The sequence below is a fragment of the Schistocerca gregaria genome, chromosome 1 (assembly GCF_023897955.1).
Source record: "Schistocerca gregaria isolate iqSchGreg1 chromosome 1, iqSchGreg1.2, whole genome shotgun sequence".
NCBI lineage: Eukaryota > Metazoa > Arthropoda > Insecta > Orthoptera > Acrididae > Schistocerca > Schistocerca gregaria.
In genome coordinates, this window is record NC_064920.1 from 82,308,272 (window position 1) to 82,327,932 (window position 19,661).

Sequence of the window (19,661 nt, forward strand, 5' to 3'; positions counted from 1 at the left end):
GTATTGCACTATTAAGATAGACACTTTTTCGTCAAGAGAGGTATTGACTCAGAGAATACCAGTAACCTATGGAAGGAGTAACGATGAATCTCTTAAGATACACAATGAGTGACATATCGCTTCTGGCAGACTGGCCGCAGTAAGGAAAAGTGGCAGACTGGGTGAGCAATTGGGACGAGTAACTATGACTCTCTTAAGGTAGCCAATGCCTCGTTACTTGCGGTTTGGATTAAGATATCTCGAATAACCCCTAGGAGGAGAAACGATGACTCTTTTATGATACACAACTAGTGAATTATAGTTTCTGGCAGACAAAAACTACACAAAAAGCAGTAAACTGTGTGAGCAACTCGGAGGAAGAAGTATTGCACTATTAAGATAGCCACTTTTTCGTCAAGAGAGGTATTGACTCAGAGAATACCAGTAACCTATGGAAGGAGTAACGATGAATCTCTTAAGATACACAACGAGTGACATATCGCTTCTGGCAGACTGGCCACAGTAAGAAAAAGTGGCAGACTGGGTGAGCAATGGGGACCAGTAACTATGACTCTCTTAAGGTAGCCAATGCCTCGTTACTTGCGGTTTGGATTAAGAAATCTCGAAAACCCCTAGGAGGAGAAACGATGACTCTTTTATGATACACAACTAGTGAATTATAGTTTCTGGCAGACAAAAACTACACAAAAAGTAGTAAACTGTCTGAGCAACTCGGAGGAAGAAGTATTGCACTATTATGATAGCCACTTTTTCGTCACGAGAGGTTTTGACACAGAGAATACCAGTAACCTACGGAAGGAGTAACGATGAATCTCTTAAGATACACAACGAGTGACATATCGCTTCTGGCAGACTGGCCGCAGTAAGAAAAAGTGGCAGACTGGGTGAGCAATTGGGACGAGTAACTATGACTCTCTTAAGGTAGCCAATGCCTCGTTACTTGCGGTTTGGATTAAGAGGTCTCGAATAACCCCTAGGAGGAGAAACGATGACTCTTTTATGATACAAAACTAGTGAATTATAGTTTCTGGCAGACAAAAACTACACAAAAAAGTACTAAATTGTGTGAGCAACTGGGAGGAAGAAGTATTGCACTATTAAGATAGCCACTTTTTCATCACGAGAGGCATTGAATCAGAGAATACCAGTAACCTATGGAAAGAGTAACGATGAATCTCTTAAGATACACAACGAGTGACATATCGCTTCTGGCAGACTGGCCGCAGTAAGGAAAAGTGGCAGACTGGGTGAGCAATTGGGACGAGTAACTATGACTCTCTTAAGGTAGCCAATGCCTCGTTACTTGCGGTTTGGATTAAGATATCTCGAATAACCCCTACGAGGAGAAACGATGACTCTTTTATGATACACAACTAGTGAATTATAGTTTCTGGCAGACAAAAACTACACAAAGAGCAGTAAACTGTGTGAGCAACTCGGAGGAAGAAGTATTGCACTATTAAGTTAGCCACTTTTTCGTCAAGAGAGGTATTGACTCAGAGAATACCAGTAACCTATGGAAGGAGTAACGATGAATCTCTTAAGATACACAACGAGTGACATATCGCTTCTGGCAGACTGGCCACAGTAAGAAAAAGTGGCAGACTTGGTGAGCAATGGGGACGAGTAACTATGACTCTCTTAAGGTAGCCAATGCCTCGTTACTTGCGGTTTGGATTAAGAAATCTCGAATAACCCCTAGGAGGAGAAACGATGACTCTTTTATGATACACAACTAGTGACATATCGCTTCTGGCAGACTGGCAAGTACACAAAAAGTAGTAAACTGTGTGAGCAACTCGGAGGAAGAAGTATTGCACTATTAAGATAGCCACTTTTTCGTCACGAGAGGTATTGACTCAGAGAATACCAGTAACCTATGGAAGGAGTAACGATGAATCTCTTAAGATACACAACGAGTGACATATCGCTTCTGGCAGACTGGCCGCAGTAAGGAAAAGTGGCAGACTGGGTGAGCAATTGGGACGAGTAACTATGACTCTCTTAAGGTAGCCAATGCCTCGTTACTTGCGGTTTGGATTAAGATATCTCGAATAACCCCTAGGAGGAGAAACGATGACTCTTTTATGATACACAACTAGTGAATTATAGTTTCTGGCAGACAAAAACTACACAAAAAGCAGTAAACTGTGTGAGCAACTCGGAGGAAGAAGTATTGCACTATTAAGATAGCCACTCTTTCGTCAAGAGAGGTATTGACTCAGAGAATACCAGTAACCTATGGAAGGAGTAACGATGAATCTCTTAAGATACACAACGAGTGACATATCGCTTCTGGCAGACTGGCCACAGTAAGAAAAAGTGGCAGACTGGGTGAGCAATGGGGACGAGTAACTATGACTCTCTTAAGGTAGCCAATGCCTCGTTACTTGTTGTTTGGATTAAGAGGTCTCGAATAACCCCTAGGAGGAGAAACGATGACTCTTTTATGATACAAAACTAGTGAATTATAGTTTCTGGCAGACAAAAACTACACAAAAAAGTAGTAAATTGTGTGAGCAACTGGGAGGAAGAAGTATTGCACTATTAAGATAGCCACTTTTTCGTCACGAGAGGCATTGAATCAGAGAATACCAGTAACCTATGGAAAGAGTAACGATGAATCTCTTAAGATACACAACGAGTGACATATCGCTTCTGGCAGACTGGCCGCAGTAAGGAAAAGTGGCAGACTGGGTGAGCAATTGGGACGAGTAACTATGACTCTCTTAAGGTAGCCAATGCCTCGTTACTTGCGGTTTGGATTAAGAAATCTCGAATAACCCCTAGGAGGAGAAACGATGACTCTTTTATGATACACAACTAGTGACATATCGCTTCTGGCAGACTGGCAAGTACACAAAAAGTAGTAAACTGTGTGAGCAACTCGGAGGAAGAAGTATTGCACTATTAAGATAGCCACTTTTTCGTCACGAGAGGTATTGACTCAGAGAATACCAGTAACCTACGGAAGGAGTAACGATGAATCTCTTAAGATACACAACGAGTGACATATCGCTTCTGGCAGACTGGCCGCAGTAAGAAAAAGTGGCAGACTGGGTGAGCAATTGGGACGAGTAACTATGACTCTCTTAAGGTAGCCAATGCCTCGTTACTTGCGGTTTGGATTAAAAGGTCTCGAATAACCCCTAGGAGGAGAAACGATGACTCTTTTATGATACAAAACTAGTGAATTATAGTTTCTGGCAGACAAAAACTACACAAAAAAGTAGTAAACTGTGTGAGCAACTGGGAGGAAGAAGTATTGCACTATTAAGATAGCCACTTTTTCGTCACGAGAGGCATTGAATCAGAGAATACCAGTAACCTATGGAAAGAGTAACGATGAATCTCTTAAGATACACAACGAGTGACATATCGCTTCTGGCAGACTGGCCGCAGTAAGGAAAAGTGGCAGACTGGGTGAGCAATTGGGACGAGTAACTATGACTCTCTTAAGGTAGCCAATGCCTCGTTACTTGCGGTTTGGATTAAGAAATCTCGAATAACCCCTAGGTGGAGAAACGATGACTCCTTTATGATACACAACTAGTGACATATCGCTTCTGGCAGACTGGCAAGTACACAAAAAGTAGTAAACTGTGTGAGCAACTCGGAGGAAGAAGTATTGCACTATTAAGATAGCCACTTTTTCGTCAAGAGAGGTATTGACTCAGAGAATACCAGTAACCTATGGAAGGAGTAACGATGAATCTCTTAAGATACACAACGAGTGACATATCGCTTCTGGCAAACTGGCCACAGTAAGAAAAAGTGGAAGACTGGGTGAGCAATGGGGACGAGTAACTATGGCTCTCTTAAGGTAGCCAATGCCTCGTTACTTGCGGTTTGGATTAAGAAATCTCGATAACCCCTAGGAGGAGAAACGATGACTCTTTTATGATACACAACTAGTGAATTATAGTTTCTGGCAGACAAAAACTACACAAAAAGTAGTAAACTGTCTGAGCAACTCGGAGGAAGAAGTATTGCACTATTAAGATAGCCACTTTTTCGTCACGAGAGGCATTGAATCAGAGAATACCAGTAACCTATGGAAAGAGTAACGATGAATCTCTTAAGATACACAACGAGTGACATATCGCTTCTGGCAGACTGGCCGCAGTAAGGAAAAGTGGCAGACTGGGTGAGCAATTGGGACGAGTAACTATGACTCTCTTAAGGTAGCCAATGCCTCGTTACTTGCGGTTTGGATTAAGAGGTCTCGAATAACCCCTAGGAGGAGAAACGATGACTCTTTTATGATACAAAACTAGTGAATTATAGTTTCTGGCAGACAAAAACTACACAAAAAAGTAGTAAACTGTGTGAGCAACTGGGAGGAAGAAGTATTGCACTATTAAGATAGCCACTTTTTCGTCACGAGAGGCATAGAATCAGAGAATACCAGTAACCTATGGAAAGAGTAACGATGAATCTCTTAAGATACACAACGAGTGACATATCGCTTCTGGCAGACTGGCCGCAGTAAGGAAAAGTGGCAGACTCGGTGAGCAATTGGGACGAGTAACTATGACTCTCTTAAGGTAGCCAATGCCTCGTTACTTTCGGTTTGGATTAAGAAATCTCGAATAACCTCTAGGAGGAGAAACGATGACTCTTTTATGATACACAACTAGTGACATCTCGCTTCTGGCAGGCTGGCAAGCACACAAAAAGTAGTAAACTGTGTGAGCAACTCGGAGGAAGAAGTATTGCACTATTAAGATAGCCACTTTTTCGTCACGAGAGGTATTGACTCAGAGAATACCAGTAACCTATGGAAGGAGTAACGATGAATCTCTTAACATACACAACGAGTGACATATCGCTTCTGGCAGACTGGCCGCAGTAAGAAAAAGTGGCAGACTGGGTGAGCAATGGGGACGAGTAACTATGACTCTCTTAAGGTAGCCAATGCCTCGTTACTTGTGGTTTGGATTAAGAGGTCTCGAATAACCCCTAGGAGGAGAAACGATGACTCTTTTATGATACAACACTAGTGAATTATAGTTTCTGGCAGACAAAAACTACACAAAAAAGTAGTAAACTGTGTGAGCAACTGGGAGGAAGAAGTATTGCACTATTAAGATAGCCACTTTTTTGTCACGAGAGGCATTGAATCAGAGAATACCAGTAACCTATGGAAAGACTAACGATGAATCTCTTAAGATACACAACGAGTGACATATCGCTTCTGGCAGACTGGCCGCAGTAAGGAAAAGTGGCAGACTGGGTGAGCAATTGGGACGAGTAACTATGACTCTCTTAAGGTAGCCAATGCCTCGTTACTTGCGGTTTGGATTAAGATATCTCGAATAACCCCTAGGAGGAGAAACGATGACTCTTTTATGATACACAACTAGTGAATTATAGTTTCTGGCAGACAAAAACTACACAAAAAGCAGTAAACTGTGTGAGCAACTCGGAGGAAGAAGTATTGCACTATTAAGATAGCCACTTTTTCGTCAAGAGAGGTATTGACTCAGAGAATACCAGTAACCTATGGAAGGAGTAACGATGAATCTCTTAAGATACACAACGAGTGACATATCGCTTCTGGCAGACTGGCCACAGTAAGAAAAAGGGGCAGACTGGGTGAGCAATGGGGACGAGTAACCATGACTCTCTTAAGGTAGCCAATGCCTCGTTACTTGCGGTTTGGATTAAGAAATCTCGAAAACCCCTAGGAGGAGAAACGATGACTCTTTTATGATACAAAACTAGTGAATTATAGTTTCTGGCAGACAAAAACTACACAAAAAGTAGTAAACTGTCTGAGCAACTCGGAGGAAGAAGTATTGCACTATTAAGATAGCCACTTTTTCGTCACGAGAGGTATTGACTCAGAGAATACCAGTAACCTATGGAAGGAGTAACGATGAATCTCTTAAGATACACAACGAGTGACATATCGCTTCTGGCAGACTGGCCGCAGTAAGAAAAAGTGGCGGACTGGGTGAGCAATTGGGACGAGTAACTATGACTCTCTTAAGGTAGCCAATGCCTCGTTACTTGCGGTTTGGATTAAGAGGTCTCGAATAACCCCTACGAGGAGAAACGATGACCCTTTTATGATACAAAACTAGTGAATTATAGTTTCTGGCAGACAAAAACTACACAAAAAAGTAGTAAATTGTGTGAGCAACTGGGAGGAAGAAGTATTGCACTATTAAGATAGCCACTTTTTCATCACGAGAGGCATTGAATCAGAGAATACCAGTAACCTATGGAAAGAGTAACGATGAATCTCTTAAGATACACAACGAGTGACATATCGCTTCTGGCAGACTGGCCGCAGTAAGGAAAAGTGGCAGACTGGGTGAGCAATTGGGACGAGTAACTATGACTCTCTTAAGGTAGCCAATGCCTCGTTACTTGCGGTTTGGATTAAGATATCTCGAATAACCCCTAGGAGGAGAAACGATGACTCTTTTATGATACACAACTAGTGAATTATAGTTTCTGGCAGACAAAAACTACACAAAAAGCAGTAAACTGTGTGAGCAACTCGGAGGAAGAAGTATTGCACTATTAAGATAGCCACCTTTTCGTCAAGAGAGGTATTGACTCAGAGAATACCAGTAACCTATGGAAGGAGTAACGATGAATCTCTTAAGATACACAACGAGTGACATATCGCTTCTGGCAGACTGGCTGCAGTAAGGAAAAGTGGCCGACTGGGTGAGCAATTAGGACGAGTAACTATGACTCTCTTAAGGTAGCCAATGCCTCGTTACTTGCGGTTTGGATTAAGAAATCTCGAATAACCCCTAGGAGGAGAAACGATGACTCTTTTATGATACAAAACTAGTGAATTATAGTTTCTGGCAGACAAAAACTACACAAATAAGTAGTAAATTGTGTGGCAACTGGGAGGAAGAAGTATTGCACTATTAAGATAGCCACTTTTTCGTCACGAGAGGCATTGAATCAGAGAATACCAGTAACCTATGGAAAGAGTAACGATGAATCTCTTAAGATACACAACGAGTGACATATCGCTTCTGGCAGACTGGCCGCAGTAAGGAAAAGTGGCAGACTGGGTGAGCAATTGGGACGATTAACTATGACTCTCTTAAGGTAGCCAATGCCTCGTTACTTGCGGTTTGGATTAAGAGGTCTCGAATAACCCCTAGGAGGAGAAACGATGACTCTTTTATGATACAAAACTAGTGAATTATAGTTTCTGGCAGACAAAAACTACACAAAAAAGTAGTAAACTGTGTGAGCAACTGGGAGGAAGAAGTATTGCACTATTAAGATAGCCACTTTTTCGTCACGAGAGGCATAGAATCAGAGAATACCAGTAACCTATGGAAAGAGTAACGATGAATCTCTTAATATACACAACGAGTGACATATCGCTTCTGGCAGACTGGCCGCAGTAAGGAAAAGTGGCAGACTCGGTGAGCAATTGGGACGAGTAACTATGACTCTCTTAAGGTAGCCAATGCCTCGTTACTTTCGGTTTGGATTAAGAAATCTCGAATAACCTCTAGGAGGAGAAACGATGACTCTTTTATGATACACAACTAGTGACATATCGCTTCTGGCAGACTGGCAAGCACACAAAAAGTAGTAAACTGTGTGAGCAACTCGGAGGAAGAAGTATTGCACTATTAAGATAGCCACTTTTTCGTCACGAGAGGTATTGACTCAGAGAATACCAGTAACCTATGGAAGGAGTAACGATGAATCTCTTAAGATACACAACGAGTGACATATCGCTTCTGGCAGACTGGCCGCAGTATGAAAAAGTGGCAGACTGGGTGAGCAATTGGGACGAGTAACTATGACTCTCTTAAGATAGCCAATGCCTCGTTACTTGCGGTTTGGATTAAGAGGTCTCGAATAACCCCTACGAGGAGAAACGATGACCCTTTTATGATACAAAACTAGTGAATTATAGTTTCTGGCAGACAAAAACTACACAAAAAAGTAGTAAATTGTGTGAGCAACTGGGAGGAAGAAGTATTGCACTATTAAGATAGCCACTTTTTCATCACGAGAGGCATTGAATCAGAGAATACCAGTAACCTATGGAAAGAGTAACGATGAATCTCTTAAGATACACAACGAGTGACATATCGCTTCTGGCAGACTGGCCGCAGTAAGGAAAAGTGGCAGACTGGGTGAGAAATTGGGACGAGTAACTATGACTCTCTTAAGGTAGCCAATGCCTCGTTACTTGCGGTTTGGATTAGGATATCTCGAATAACCCCTAGGAGGAGAAACGATGACTCCTTTATGATACACAACTAGTGAATTATAGTTTCTGGCAGACAAAAACTACACAAAAAGCAGTAAACTGTGTGAGCAACTCGGAGGAAGAAGTATTGCACTATTAAGATAGCCACCTTTTCGTCAAGAGAGGTATTGACTCAGAGAATACCAGTAACCTATGGAAGGAGTAACGATGAATCTCTTAAGATACACAACGAGTGACATATCGCTTCTGGCAGACTGGCCGCAGTAAGGAAAAGTGGCAGACTGGGTGAGCAATTGGGACGAGTAACTATGACTCTCTTAAGGTAGCCAATGCCTCATTACTTGCGGTTTGGATTAAGAAATCTCGAATAACCCCTAGGAGGAGAAACGATGACTCTTTTATGATACAAAACTAGTGAATTATAGTTTCTGGCAGACAAAAACTACACAAATAAGTAGTAAATTGTGTGAGCAACTGGGAGGAAGAAGTATTGCACTATTAAGATAGCCACTTTTTCGTCACGAGAGGCATTGAATCAGAGAATACCAGTAACCTATGGAAAGAGTAACGATGAATCTCTTAAGATACACAACGAGTGACATATCGCTTCTGGCAGACTGGCCGCAGTAAGGAAAAGTGGCAGACTGGGTGAGCAATTGGGACGAGTAACTATGACTCTCTTAAGGTAGCCAATGCCTCGTTACTTGCGGTTTGGATTAAGATATCTCGAATAACCCCTAGGAGGAGAAACGATGACTCTTTTATGATACACAACTAGTGAATTATAGTTTCTGGCAGACAAAAACTACACAAAAAGCAGTAAACTGTGTGAGCAACTCGGAGGAAGAAGTATTGCACTATTAAGATAGCCACCTTTTCGTCAAGAGAGGTATTGACTCAGAGAATACCAGTAACCTATGGAAGGAGTAACGATGAATCTCTTAAGATACACAACGAGTGACATATCGCTTCTGGCAGACTGGCCACAGTAAGAAAAAGGGGCAGACTGGGTGAGCAATGGGGACGAGTAACTATGACTCTCTTAAGGTAGCCAATGCCTCGTTACTTGCGGTTTGGATTAAGAAATCTGGAAAACCCCTAGGAGGAGAAACGAAGACTCTTTTATGATACAAAACTAGTGAATTATAGTTTCTGGCAGACAAAAACTACACAAAAAGTAGTAAACTGTGTGAGCAACTCGGAGGAAGAAGTATTGCACTATTAAGATAGCCACTTTTTCGTCACGAGAGGTATTGACTCAGAGAATACCAGTAACCTATGGAAAGACTAACGATGAATCTCTTAAGATACACAACGAGTGACATATCGCTTCTGGCAGACTGGCCGCAGTAAGGAGAAGTGGCAGACTGGGTGAGCAATTGGGACGAGTAACTATGACTCTCTTAAGGTAGCCAATGCCTCGTTACTTGCGGTTTGGATTAAGATATCTCGAATAACCCCTAGGAGGAGAAACGATGACCCTTTTATGATACACAACTAGTGAATTATAGTTTCTGGCAGACAAAAACTACACAAAAAGCAGTAAACTGTGGGAGCAACTCGGAGGAAGAAGTATTGCACTATTAAGATAGCCACCTTTTCGTCAAGAGAGGTATTGACTCAGAGAATACCAGTAACCTATGGAAGGAGTAACGATGAATCTCTTAAGATACACAACGAGTGACATATCGCTTCTGGCAGACTGGCCACAGTAAGAAAAAGGGGCAGACTGGGTGAGCAATGGGGACGAGTAACTATGACTCTCTTAAGGTAGCCAATGCCTCGTTACTTGCGGTTTGGATTAAGAAATCTCGAAAACCCCTAGGAGGAGAAACGATGACTCTTTTATGATACAAAACTAGTGAATTATAGTTTCTGGCAGACAAAAACTACACAAAAAGTAGTAAACTGTCTGAGCAACTCGGAGGAAGAAGTATTGCACTATTAAGATAGCCACTTTTTCGTCACGAGAGGTATTGACTCAGAGAATACCAGTAACCTATGGAAAGACTAACGATGAATCTCTTAAGATACACAACGAGTGACATATCGCTTCTGGCAGACTGGCCGCAGTAAGGAGAAGTGGCAGACTGGGTGAGCAATTGGGACGAGTAACTATGACTCTCTTAAGGTAGCCAATGCCTCGTTACTTGCGGTTTGGATTAAGATATCTCGAATAACCCCTAGGAGGAGAAACGATGACTCTTTTATGATACACAACTAGTGAATTATAGTTTCTGGCAGACAAAAACTACACAAAAAGCAGTAAACTGTGTGAGCAACTCGGAGGAAGAAGTATTGCACTATTAAGATAGCCACTTTTTCGTCAAGAGAGGTATTGACTCAGAGAATACCAGTAACCTATGGAAGGAGTAACGATGAATCTCTTAAGATACACAACGAGTGACATATCGCTTCTGGCAGACTGGCCACAGTAAGAAAAAGGGGCAGACTGGGTGAGCAATGGGGACGAGTAACTATGACTCTCTTAAGGTAGCCAATGCCTCGTTACTTGCGGTTTGGATTAAGAAATCTCGAAAACCCCTAGGAGGAGAAACGATGACTCTTTTATGATACAAAACTAGTGAATTATAGTTTCTGGCAGACAAAAACTACACAAAAAGTAGTAAACTGTCTGAGCAACTCGGAGGAAGAAGTATTGCACTATTAAGATAGCCACTTTTTCGTCACGAGAGGTATTGACTCAGAGAATACCAGTAACCTATGGAAGGAGTAACGATGAATCTCTTAAGATACACAACGAGTGACATATCGCTTCTGGCAGACTGGCCGCAGTAAGAAAAAGTGGCAGACTGGGTGAGCAATTGGGACGAGTAACTATGACTCTCTTAAGGTAGCCAATGCCTCGTTACTTGCGGTTTGGATTAAGAGGTCTCGAATAACCCCTACGAGGAGAAACGATGACCCTTTTATGATACAAAACTAGTGAATTATAGTTTCTGGCAGACAAAAACTACACAAAAAAGTAGTAAATTGTGTGAGCAACTGGGAGGAAGAAGTATTGCACTATTAAGATAGCCACTTTTTCATCACGAGAGGCATTGAATCAGAGAATACCAGTAACCTATGGAAAGAGTAACGATGAATCTCTTAAGATACACAACGAGTGACATATCGCTTCTGGCAGACTGGCCGCAGTAAGGAAAAGTGGCAGACTGGGTGAGCAATTGGGACGAGTAACTATGACTCTCTTAAGGTAGCCAATGCCTCGTTACTTGCGGTTTGGATTAAGATATCTCGAATAACCCCTAGGAGGAGAAACGATGACTCTTTTATGATACACAACTAGTGAATTATAGTTTCTGGCAGACAAAAACTACACAAAAAGCAGTAAACTGTGTGAGCAACTCGGAGGAAGAAGTATTGCACTATTAAGATAGCCACCTTTTCGTCAAGAGAGGTATTGACTCAGAGAATACCAGTAACCTATGGAAGGAGTAACGATGAATCTCTTAAGATACACAACGAGTGACATATCGCTTCTGGCAGACTGGCTGCAGTAAGGAAAAGTGGCCGACTGGGTGAGCAATTGGGACGAGTAACTATGACTCTCTTAAGGTAGCCAATGCCTCGTTACTTGCGGTTTGGATTAAGAAATCTCGAATAACCCCTAGGAGGAGAAACGATGACTCTTTTATGATACAAAACTAGTGAATTATAGTTTCTGGCAGACAAAAACTACACAAATAAGTAGTAAATTGTGTGGCAACTGGGAGGAAGAAGTATTGCACTATTAAGATAGCCACTTTTTCGTCACGAGAGGCATTGAATCAGAGAATACCAGTAACCTATGGAAAGAGTAACGATGAATCTCTTAAGATACACAACGAGTGACATATCGCTTCTGGCAGACTGGCCGCAGTAAGGAAAAGTGGCAGACTGGGTGAGCAATTGGGACGAGTAACTATGACTCTCTTAAGGTAGCCAATGCCTCGTTACTTGCGGTTTGGATTAAGAGGTCTCGAATAACCCCTAGGAGGAGAAACGATGACTCTTTTATGATACAAAACTAGTGAATTATAGTTTCTGGCAGACAAAAACTACACAAAAATGTAGTAAACTGTGTGAGCAACTGGGAGGAAGAAGTATTGCACTATTAAGATAGCCACTTTTTCGTCACGAGAGGCATAGAATCAGAGAATACCAGTAACCTATGGAAAGAGTAACGATGAATCTCTTAAGATACACAACGAGTGACATATCGCTTCTGGCAGACTGGCCGCAGTAAGGAAAAGTGGCAGACTCGGTGAGCAATTGGGACGAGTAACTATGACTCTCTTAAGGTAGCCAATGCCTCGTTACTTTCGGTTTGGATTAAGAAATCTCGAATAACCTCTAGGAGGAGAAACGATGACTCTTTTATGATACACAACTAGTGACATATCGCTTCTGGCAGACTGGCAAGCACACAAAAAGTAGTAAACTGTGTGAGCAACTCGGAGGAAGAAGTATTGCACTATTAAGATAGCCACTTTTTCGTCACGAGAGGTATTGACTCAGAGAATACCAGTAACCTATGGAAGGAGTAACGATGAATCTCTTAAGATACACAACGAGTGACATATCGCTTCTGGCAGACTGGCCGCAGTAAGAAAAAGTGGCAGACTGGGTGAGCAATTGGGACGAGTAACTATGACTCTCTTAAGATAGCCAATGCCTCGTTACTTGCGGTTTGGATTAAGAGGTCTCGAATAACCCCTACGAGGAGAAACGATGACCCTTTTATGATACAAAACTAGTGAATTATAGTTTCTGGCAGACAAAAACTACACAAAAAAGTAGTAAATTGTGTGAGCAACTGGGAGGAAGAAGTATTGCACTATTAAGATAGCCACTTTTTCATCACGAGAGGCATTGAATCAGAGAATACCAGTAACCTATGGAAAGAGTAACGATGAATCTCTTAAGATACACAACGAGTGACATATCGCTTCTGGCAGACTGGCCGCAGTAAGGAAAAGTGGCAGACTGGGTGAGAAATTGGGACGAGTAACTATGACTCTCTTAAGGTAGCCAATGCCTCGTTACTTGCGGTTTGGATTAGGATATCTCGAATAACCCCTAGGAGGAGAAACGATGACTCTTTTATGATACACAACTAGTGAATTAGAGTTTCTGGCAGACAAAAACTACACAAAAAGCAGTAAACTGTGTGAGCAACTCGGAGGAAGAAGTATTGCACTATTAAGATAGCCACCTTTTCGTCAAGAGAGGTATTGACTCAGAGAATACCAGTAACCTATGGAAGGAGTAACGATGAATCTCTTAAGATACACAACGAGTGACATATCGCTTCTGGCAGACTGGCCGCAGTAAGGAAAAGTGGCAGACTGGGTGAGCAATTGGGACGAGTAACTATGACTCTCTTAAGGTAGCCAATGCCTCATTACTTGCGGTTTGGATTAAGAAATCTCGAATAACCCCTAGGAGGAGAAACGATGACTCTTTTATGATACAAAACTAGTGAATTATAGTTTCTGGCAGACAAAAACTACACAAATAAGTAGTAAATTGTGTGAGCAACTGGGAGGAAGAAGTATTGCACTATTAAGATAGCCACTTTTTCGTCACGAGAGGCATTGAATCAGAGAATACCAGTAACCTATGGAAAGAGTAACGATGAATCTCTTAAGATACACAACGAGTGACATATCGCTTCTGGCAGACTGGCCGCAGTAAGGAAAAGTGGCAGACTGGGTGAGCAATTGGGACGAGTAACTATGACTCTCTTAAGGTAGCCAATGCCTCGTTACTTGCGGTTTGGATTAAGAGGTCTCGAATAACCCCTACGAGGAGAAACGATGACCCTTTTATGATACAAAACTAGTGAATTATAGTTTCTGGCAGACAAAAACTACACAAAAAAGTAGTAAATTGTGTGAGCAACTGGGAGGAAGAAGTATTGCACTATTAAGATAGCCACTTTTTCATCACGAGAGGCATTGAATCAGAGAATACCAGTAACCTATGGAAAGAGTAACGATGAATCTCTTAAGATACACAACGAGTGACATATCGCTTCTGGCAGACTGGCCGCAGTAAGGAAAAGTGGCAGACTGGGTGAGCAATTGGGACGAGTAACTATGACTCTCTTAAGGTAGCCAATGCCTCGTTACTTGCGGTTTGGATTAAGATATCTCGAATAACCCCTAGGAGGAGAAACGATGACTCTTTTATGATACACAACTAGTGAATTATAGTTTCTGGCAGACAAAAACTACACAAAAAGCAGTAAACTGTGTGAGCAACTCGGAGGAAGAAGTATTGCACTATTAAGATAGCCACCTTTTCGTCAAGAGAGGTATTGACTCAGAGAATACCAGTAACCTATGGAAGGAGTAACGATGAATCTCTTAAGATACACAACGAGTGACATATCGCTTCTGGCAGACTGGCTGCAGTAAGGAAAAGTGGCCGACTGGGTGAGCAATTGGGACGAGTAACTATGACTCTCTTAAGGTAGCCAATGCCTCGTTACTTGCGGTTTGGATTAAGAAATCTCGAATAACCCCTAGGAGGAGAAACGATGACTCTTTTATGATACAAAACTAGTGAATTATAGTTTCTGGCAGACAAAAACAACACAAATAAGTAGTAAATTGTGTGGCAACTGGGAGGAAGAAGTATTGCACTATTAAGATAGCCACTTTTTCGTCACGAGAGGCATTGAATCAGAGAATACCAGTAACCTATGGAAAGAGTAACGATGAATCTCTTAAGATACACAACGAGTGACATATCGCTTCTGGCAGACTGGCCGCAGTAAGGAAAAGTGGCAGACTGGGTGAGCAATTGGGACGAGTAACTATGACTCTCTTAAGGTAGCCAATGCCTCGTTACTTGCGGTTTGGATTAAGAGGTCTCGAATAACCCCTAGGAGGAGAAACGATGACTCTTTTATGATACAAAACTAGTGAATTATAGTTTCTGGCAGACAAAAACTACACAAAAAAGTAGTAAACTGTGTGAGCAACTGGGAGGAAGAAGTATTGCACTATTAAGATAGCCACTTTTTCGTCACGAGAGGCATAGAATCAGAGAATACCAGTAACCTATGGAAAGAGTAACGATGAATCTCTTAAGATACACAACGAGTGACATATCGCTTCTGGCAGACTGGCCGCAGTAAGGAAAAGTGGCAGACTCGGTGAGCAATTGGGACGAGTAACTATGACTCTCTTAAGGTAGCCAATGCCTCGTTACTTTCGGTTTGGATTAAGAAATCTCGAATAACCTCTAGGAGGAGAAACGATGACTCTTTTATGATACACAACTAGTGACATATCGCTTCTGGCAGACTGGCAAGCACACAAAAAGTAGTAAACTGTGTGAGCAACTCGGAGGAAGAAGTATTGCACTATTAAGATAGCCACTTTTTCGTCACGAGAGGTATTGACTCAGAGAATACCAGTAACCTATGGAAGGAGTAACGATGAATCTCTTAAGATACACAACGAGTGACATATCGCTTCTGGCAGACTGGCCGCAGTAAGAAAAAGTGGCAGACTGGGTGAGCAATTGGGACGAGTAACTATGACTCTCTTAAGATAGCCAATGCCTCGTTACTTGCGGTTTGGATTAAGAGGTCTCGAATAACCCCTACGAGGAGAAACGATGACCCTTTTATGATACAAAACTAGTGAATTATAGTTTCTGGCAGACAAAAACTACACAAAAAAGTAGTAAATTGTGTGAGCAACTGGGAGGAAGAAGTATTGCACTATTAAGATAGCCACTTTTTCATCACGAGAGGCATTGAATCAGAGAATACCAGTAACCTATGGAAAGAGTAACGATGAATCTCTTAAGATACACAACGAGTGACATATCGCTTCTGGCAGACTGGCCGCAGTAAGGAAAAGTGGCAGACTGGGTGAGAAATTGGGACGAGTAACTGTGACTCTCTTAAGGTAGCCAATGCCTCGTTACTTGCGGTTTGGATTAGGATATCTCGAATAACCCCTAGGAGGAGAAACGATGACTCTTTTATGATACACAACTAGTGAATTATAGTTTCTGGCAGACAAAAACTACACAAAAAGCAGTAAACTGTGTGAGCAACTCGGAGGAAGAAGTATTGCACTATTAAGATAGCCACCTTTTCGTCAAGAGAGGTATTGACTCAGAGAATACCAGTAACCTATGGAAGGAGTAACGATGAATCTCTTAAGATACACAACGAGTGACATATCGCTTCTGGCAGACTGGCCGCAGTAAGGAAAAGTGGCAGACTGGGTGAGAAATTGGGACGAGTAACTATGACTCTCTTAAGGTAGCCAATGCCTCGTTACTTGCGGTTTGGATTAGGATATCTCGAATAACCCCTAGGAGGAGAAACGATGACTCTTTTATGATACACAACTAGTGAATTATAGTTTCTGGCAGACAAAAACTACACAAAAAGCAGTAAACTGTGTGAGCAACTCGGAGGAAGAAGTATTGCACTATTAAGATAGCCACCTTTTCGTCAAGAGAGGTATTGACTCAGAGAATACCAGTAACCTATGGAAGGAGTAACGATGAATCTCTTAAGATACACAACGAGTGACATATCGCTTCTGGCAGACTGGCCGCAGTAAGGAAAAGTGGCAGACTGGGTGAGCAATTGGGACGAGTAACTATGACTCTCTTAAGGTAGCCAATGCCTCATTACTTGCGGTTTGGATTAAGAAATCTCGAATAACCCCTAGGAGGAGAAACGATGACTCTTTTATGATACAAAACTAGTGAATTATAGTTTCTGGCAGACAAAAACTACACAAATAAGTAGTAAATTGTGTGAGCAACTGGGAGGAAGAAGTATTGCACTATTAAGATAGCCACTTTTTCGTCACGAGAGGCATTGAATCAGAGAATACCAGTAACCTATGGAAAGAGTAACGATGAATCTCTTAAGATACACAACGAGTGACATATCGCTTCTGGCAGACTGGCCGCAGTAAGGAAAAGTGGCAGACTGGGTGAGCAATTGGGACGAGTAACTATGACTCTCTTAAGGTAGCCAATGCCTCGTTACTTGCGGTTTGGATTAAGAGGTCTCGAATAACCCCTACGAGGAGAAACGATGACCCTTTTATGATACAAAACTAGTGAATTATAGTTTCTGGCAGACAAAAACTACACAAAAAAGTAGTAAATTGTGTGAGCAACTGGGAGGAAGAAGTATTGCACTATTAAGATAGCCACTTTTTCATCACGAGAGGCATTGAATCAGAGAATACCAGTAACCTATGGAAAGAGTAACGATGAATCTCTTAAGATACACAACGAGTGACATATCGCTTCTGGCAGACTGGCCGCAGTAAGGAAAAGTGGCAGACTGGGTGAGCAATTGGGACGAGTAACTATGACTCTCTTAAGGTAGCCAATGCCTCGTTACTTGCGGTTTGGATTAAGATATCTCGAATAACCCCTAGGAGGAGAAACGATGACTCTTTTATGATACACAACTAGTGAATTATAGTTTCTGGCAGACAAAAACTACACAAAAAGCAGTAAACTGTGTGAGCAACTCGGAGGAAGAAGTATTGCACTATTAAGATAGCCACCTTTTCGTCAAGAGAGGTATTGACTCAGAGAATACCAGTAACCTATGGAAGGAGTAACGATGAATCTCTTAAGATACACAACGAGTGACATATCGCTTCTGGCAGACTGGCTGCAGTAAGGAAAAGTGGCCGACTGGGTGAGCAATTGGGACGAGTAACTATGACTCTCTTAAGGTAGCCAATGCCTCGTTACTTGCGGTTTGGATTAAGAAATCTCGAATAACCCCTAGGAGGAGAAACGATGACTCTTTTATGATACAAAACTAGTGAATTATAGTTTCTGGCAGACAAAAACAACACAAATAAGTAGTAAATTGTGTGGCAACTGGGAGGAAGAAGTATTGCACTATTAAGATAGCCACTTTTTCGTCACGAGAGGCATTGAATCAGAGAATACCAGTAACCTATGGAAAGAGTAACGATGAATCTCTTAAGATACACAACGAGTGACATATCGCTTCTGGCAGACTGGCCGCAGTAAGGAAAAGTGGCAGACTGGGTGAGCAATTGGGACGAGTAACTATGACTCTCTTAAGGTAGCCAATGCCTCGTTACTTGCGGTTTGGATTAAGAGGTCTCGAATAACCCCTAGGAGGAGAAACGATGACTCTTTTATGATACAAAACTAGTGAATTATAGTTTCTGGCAGACAAAAACTACACAAAAAAGTAGTAAACTGTGTGAGCAACTGGGAGGAAGAAGTATTGCACTATTAAGATAGCCACTTTTTCGTCACGAGAGGCATAGAATCAGAGAATACCAGTAACCTATGGAAAGAGTAACGATGAATCTCTTAAGATACACAACGAGTGACATATCGCTTCTGGCAGACTGGCCGCAGTAAGGAAAAGTGGCAGACTCGGTGAGCAATTGGGACGAGTAACTATGACTCTCTTAAGGTAGCCAATGCCTCGTTACTTTCGGTTTGGATTAAGAAATCTCGAATAACCTCTAGGAGGAGAAACGATGACTCTTTTATGATACACAACTAGTGACATATCGCTTCTGGCAGACTGGCAAGCACACAAAAAGTAGTAAACTGTGTGAGCAACTCGGAGGAAGAAGTATTGCACTATTAAGATAGCCACTTTTTCGTCACGAGAGGTATTGACTCAGAGAATACCAGTAACCTATGGAAGGAGTAACGATGAATCTCTTAAGATACACAACGAGTGACATATCGCTTCTGGCAGACTGGCCGCAGTAAGAAAAAGTGGCAGACTGGGTGAGCAATTGGGACGAGTAACTATGACTCTCTTAAGATAGCCAATGCCTCGTTACTTGCGGTTTGGATTAAGAGGTCTCGAATAACCCCTACGAGGAGAAACGATGACCCTTTTATGATACAAAACTAGTGAATTATAGTTTCTGGCAGACAAAAACTACACAAAAAAGTAGTAAATTGTGTGAGCAACTGGGAGGAAGAAATATTGCACTATTAAGATAGCCACTTTTTCATCACGAGAGGCATTGAATCAGAGAATACCAGTAACCTATGGAAAGAGTAACGATGAATCTCTTAAGATACACAACGAGTGACATATCGCTTCTGGCAGACTGGCCGCAGTAAGGAAAAGTGGCAGACTGGGTGAGAAATTGGGACGAGTAACTGTGACTCTCTTAAGGTAGCCAATGCCTCGTTACTTGCGGTTTGGATTAGGATATCTCGAATAACCCCTAGGAGGAGAAACGATGACTCTTTTATGATACACAACTAGTGAATTATAGTTTCTGGCAGACAAAAACTACACAAAAAGCAGTAAACTGTGTGAGCAACTCGGAGGAAGAAGTATTGCACTATTAAGATAGCCACCTTTTCGTCAAGAGAGGTATTGACTCAGAGAATACCAGTAACCTATGGAAGGAGTAACGATGAATCT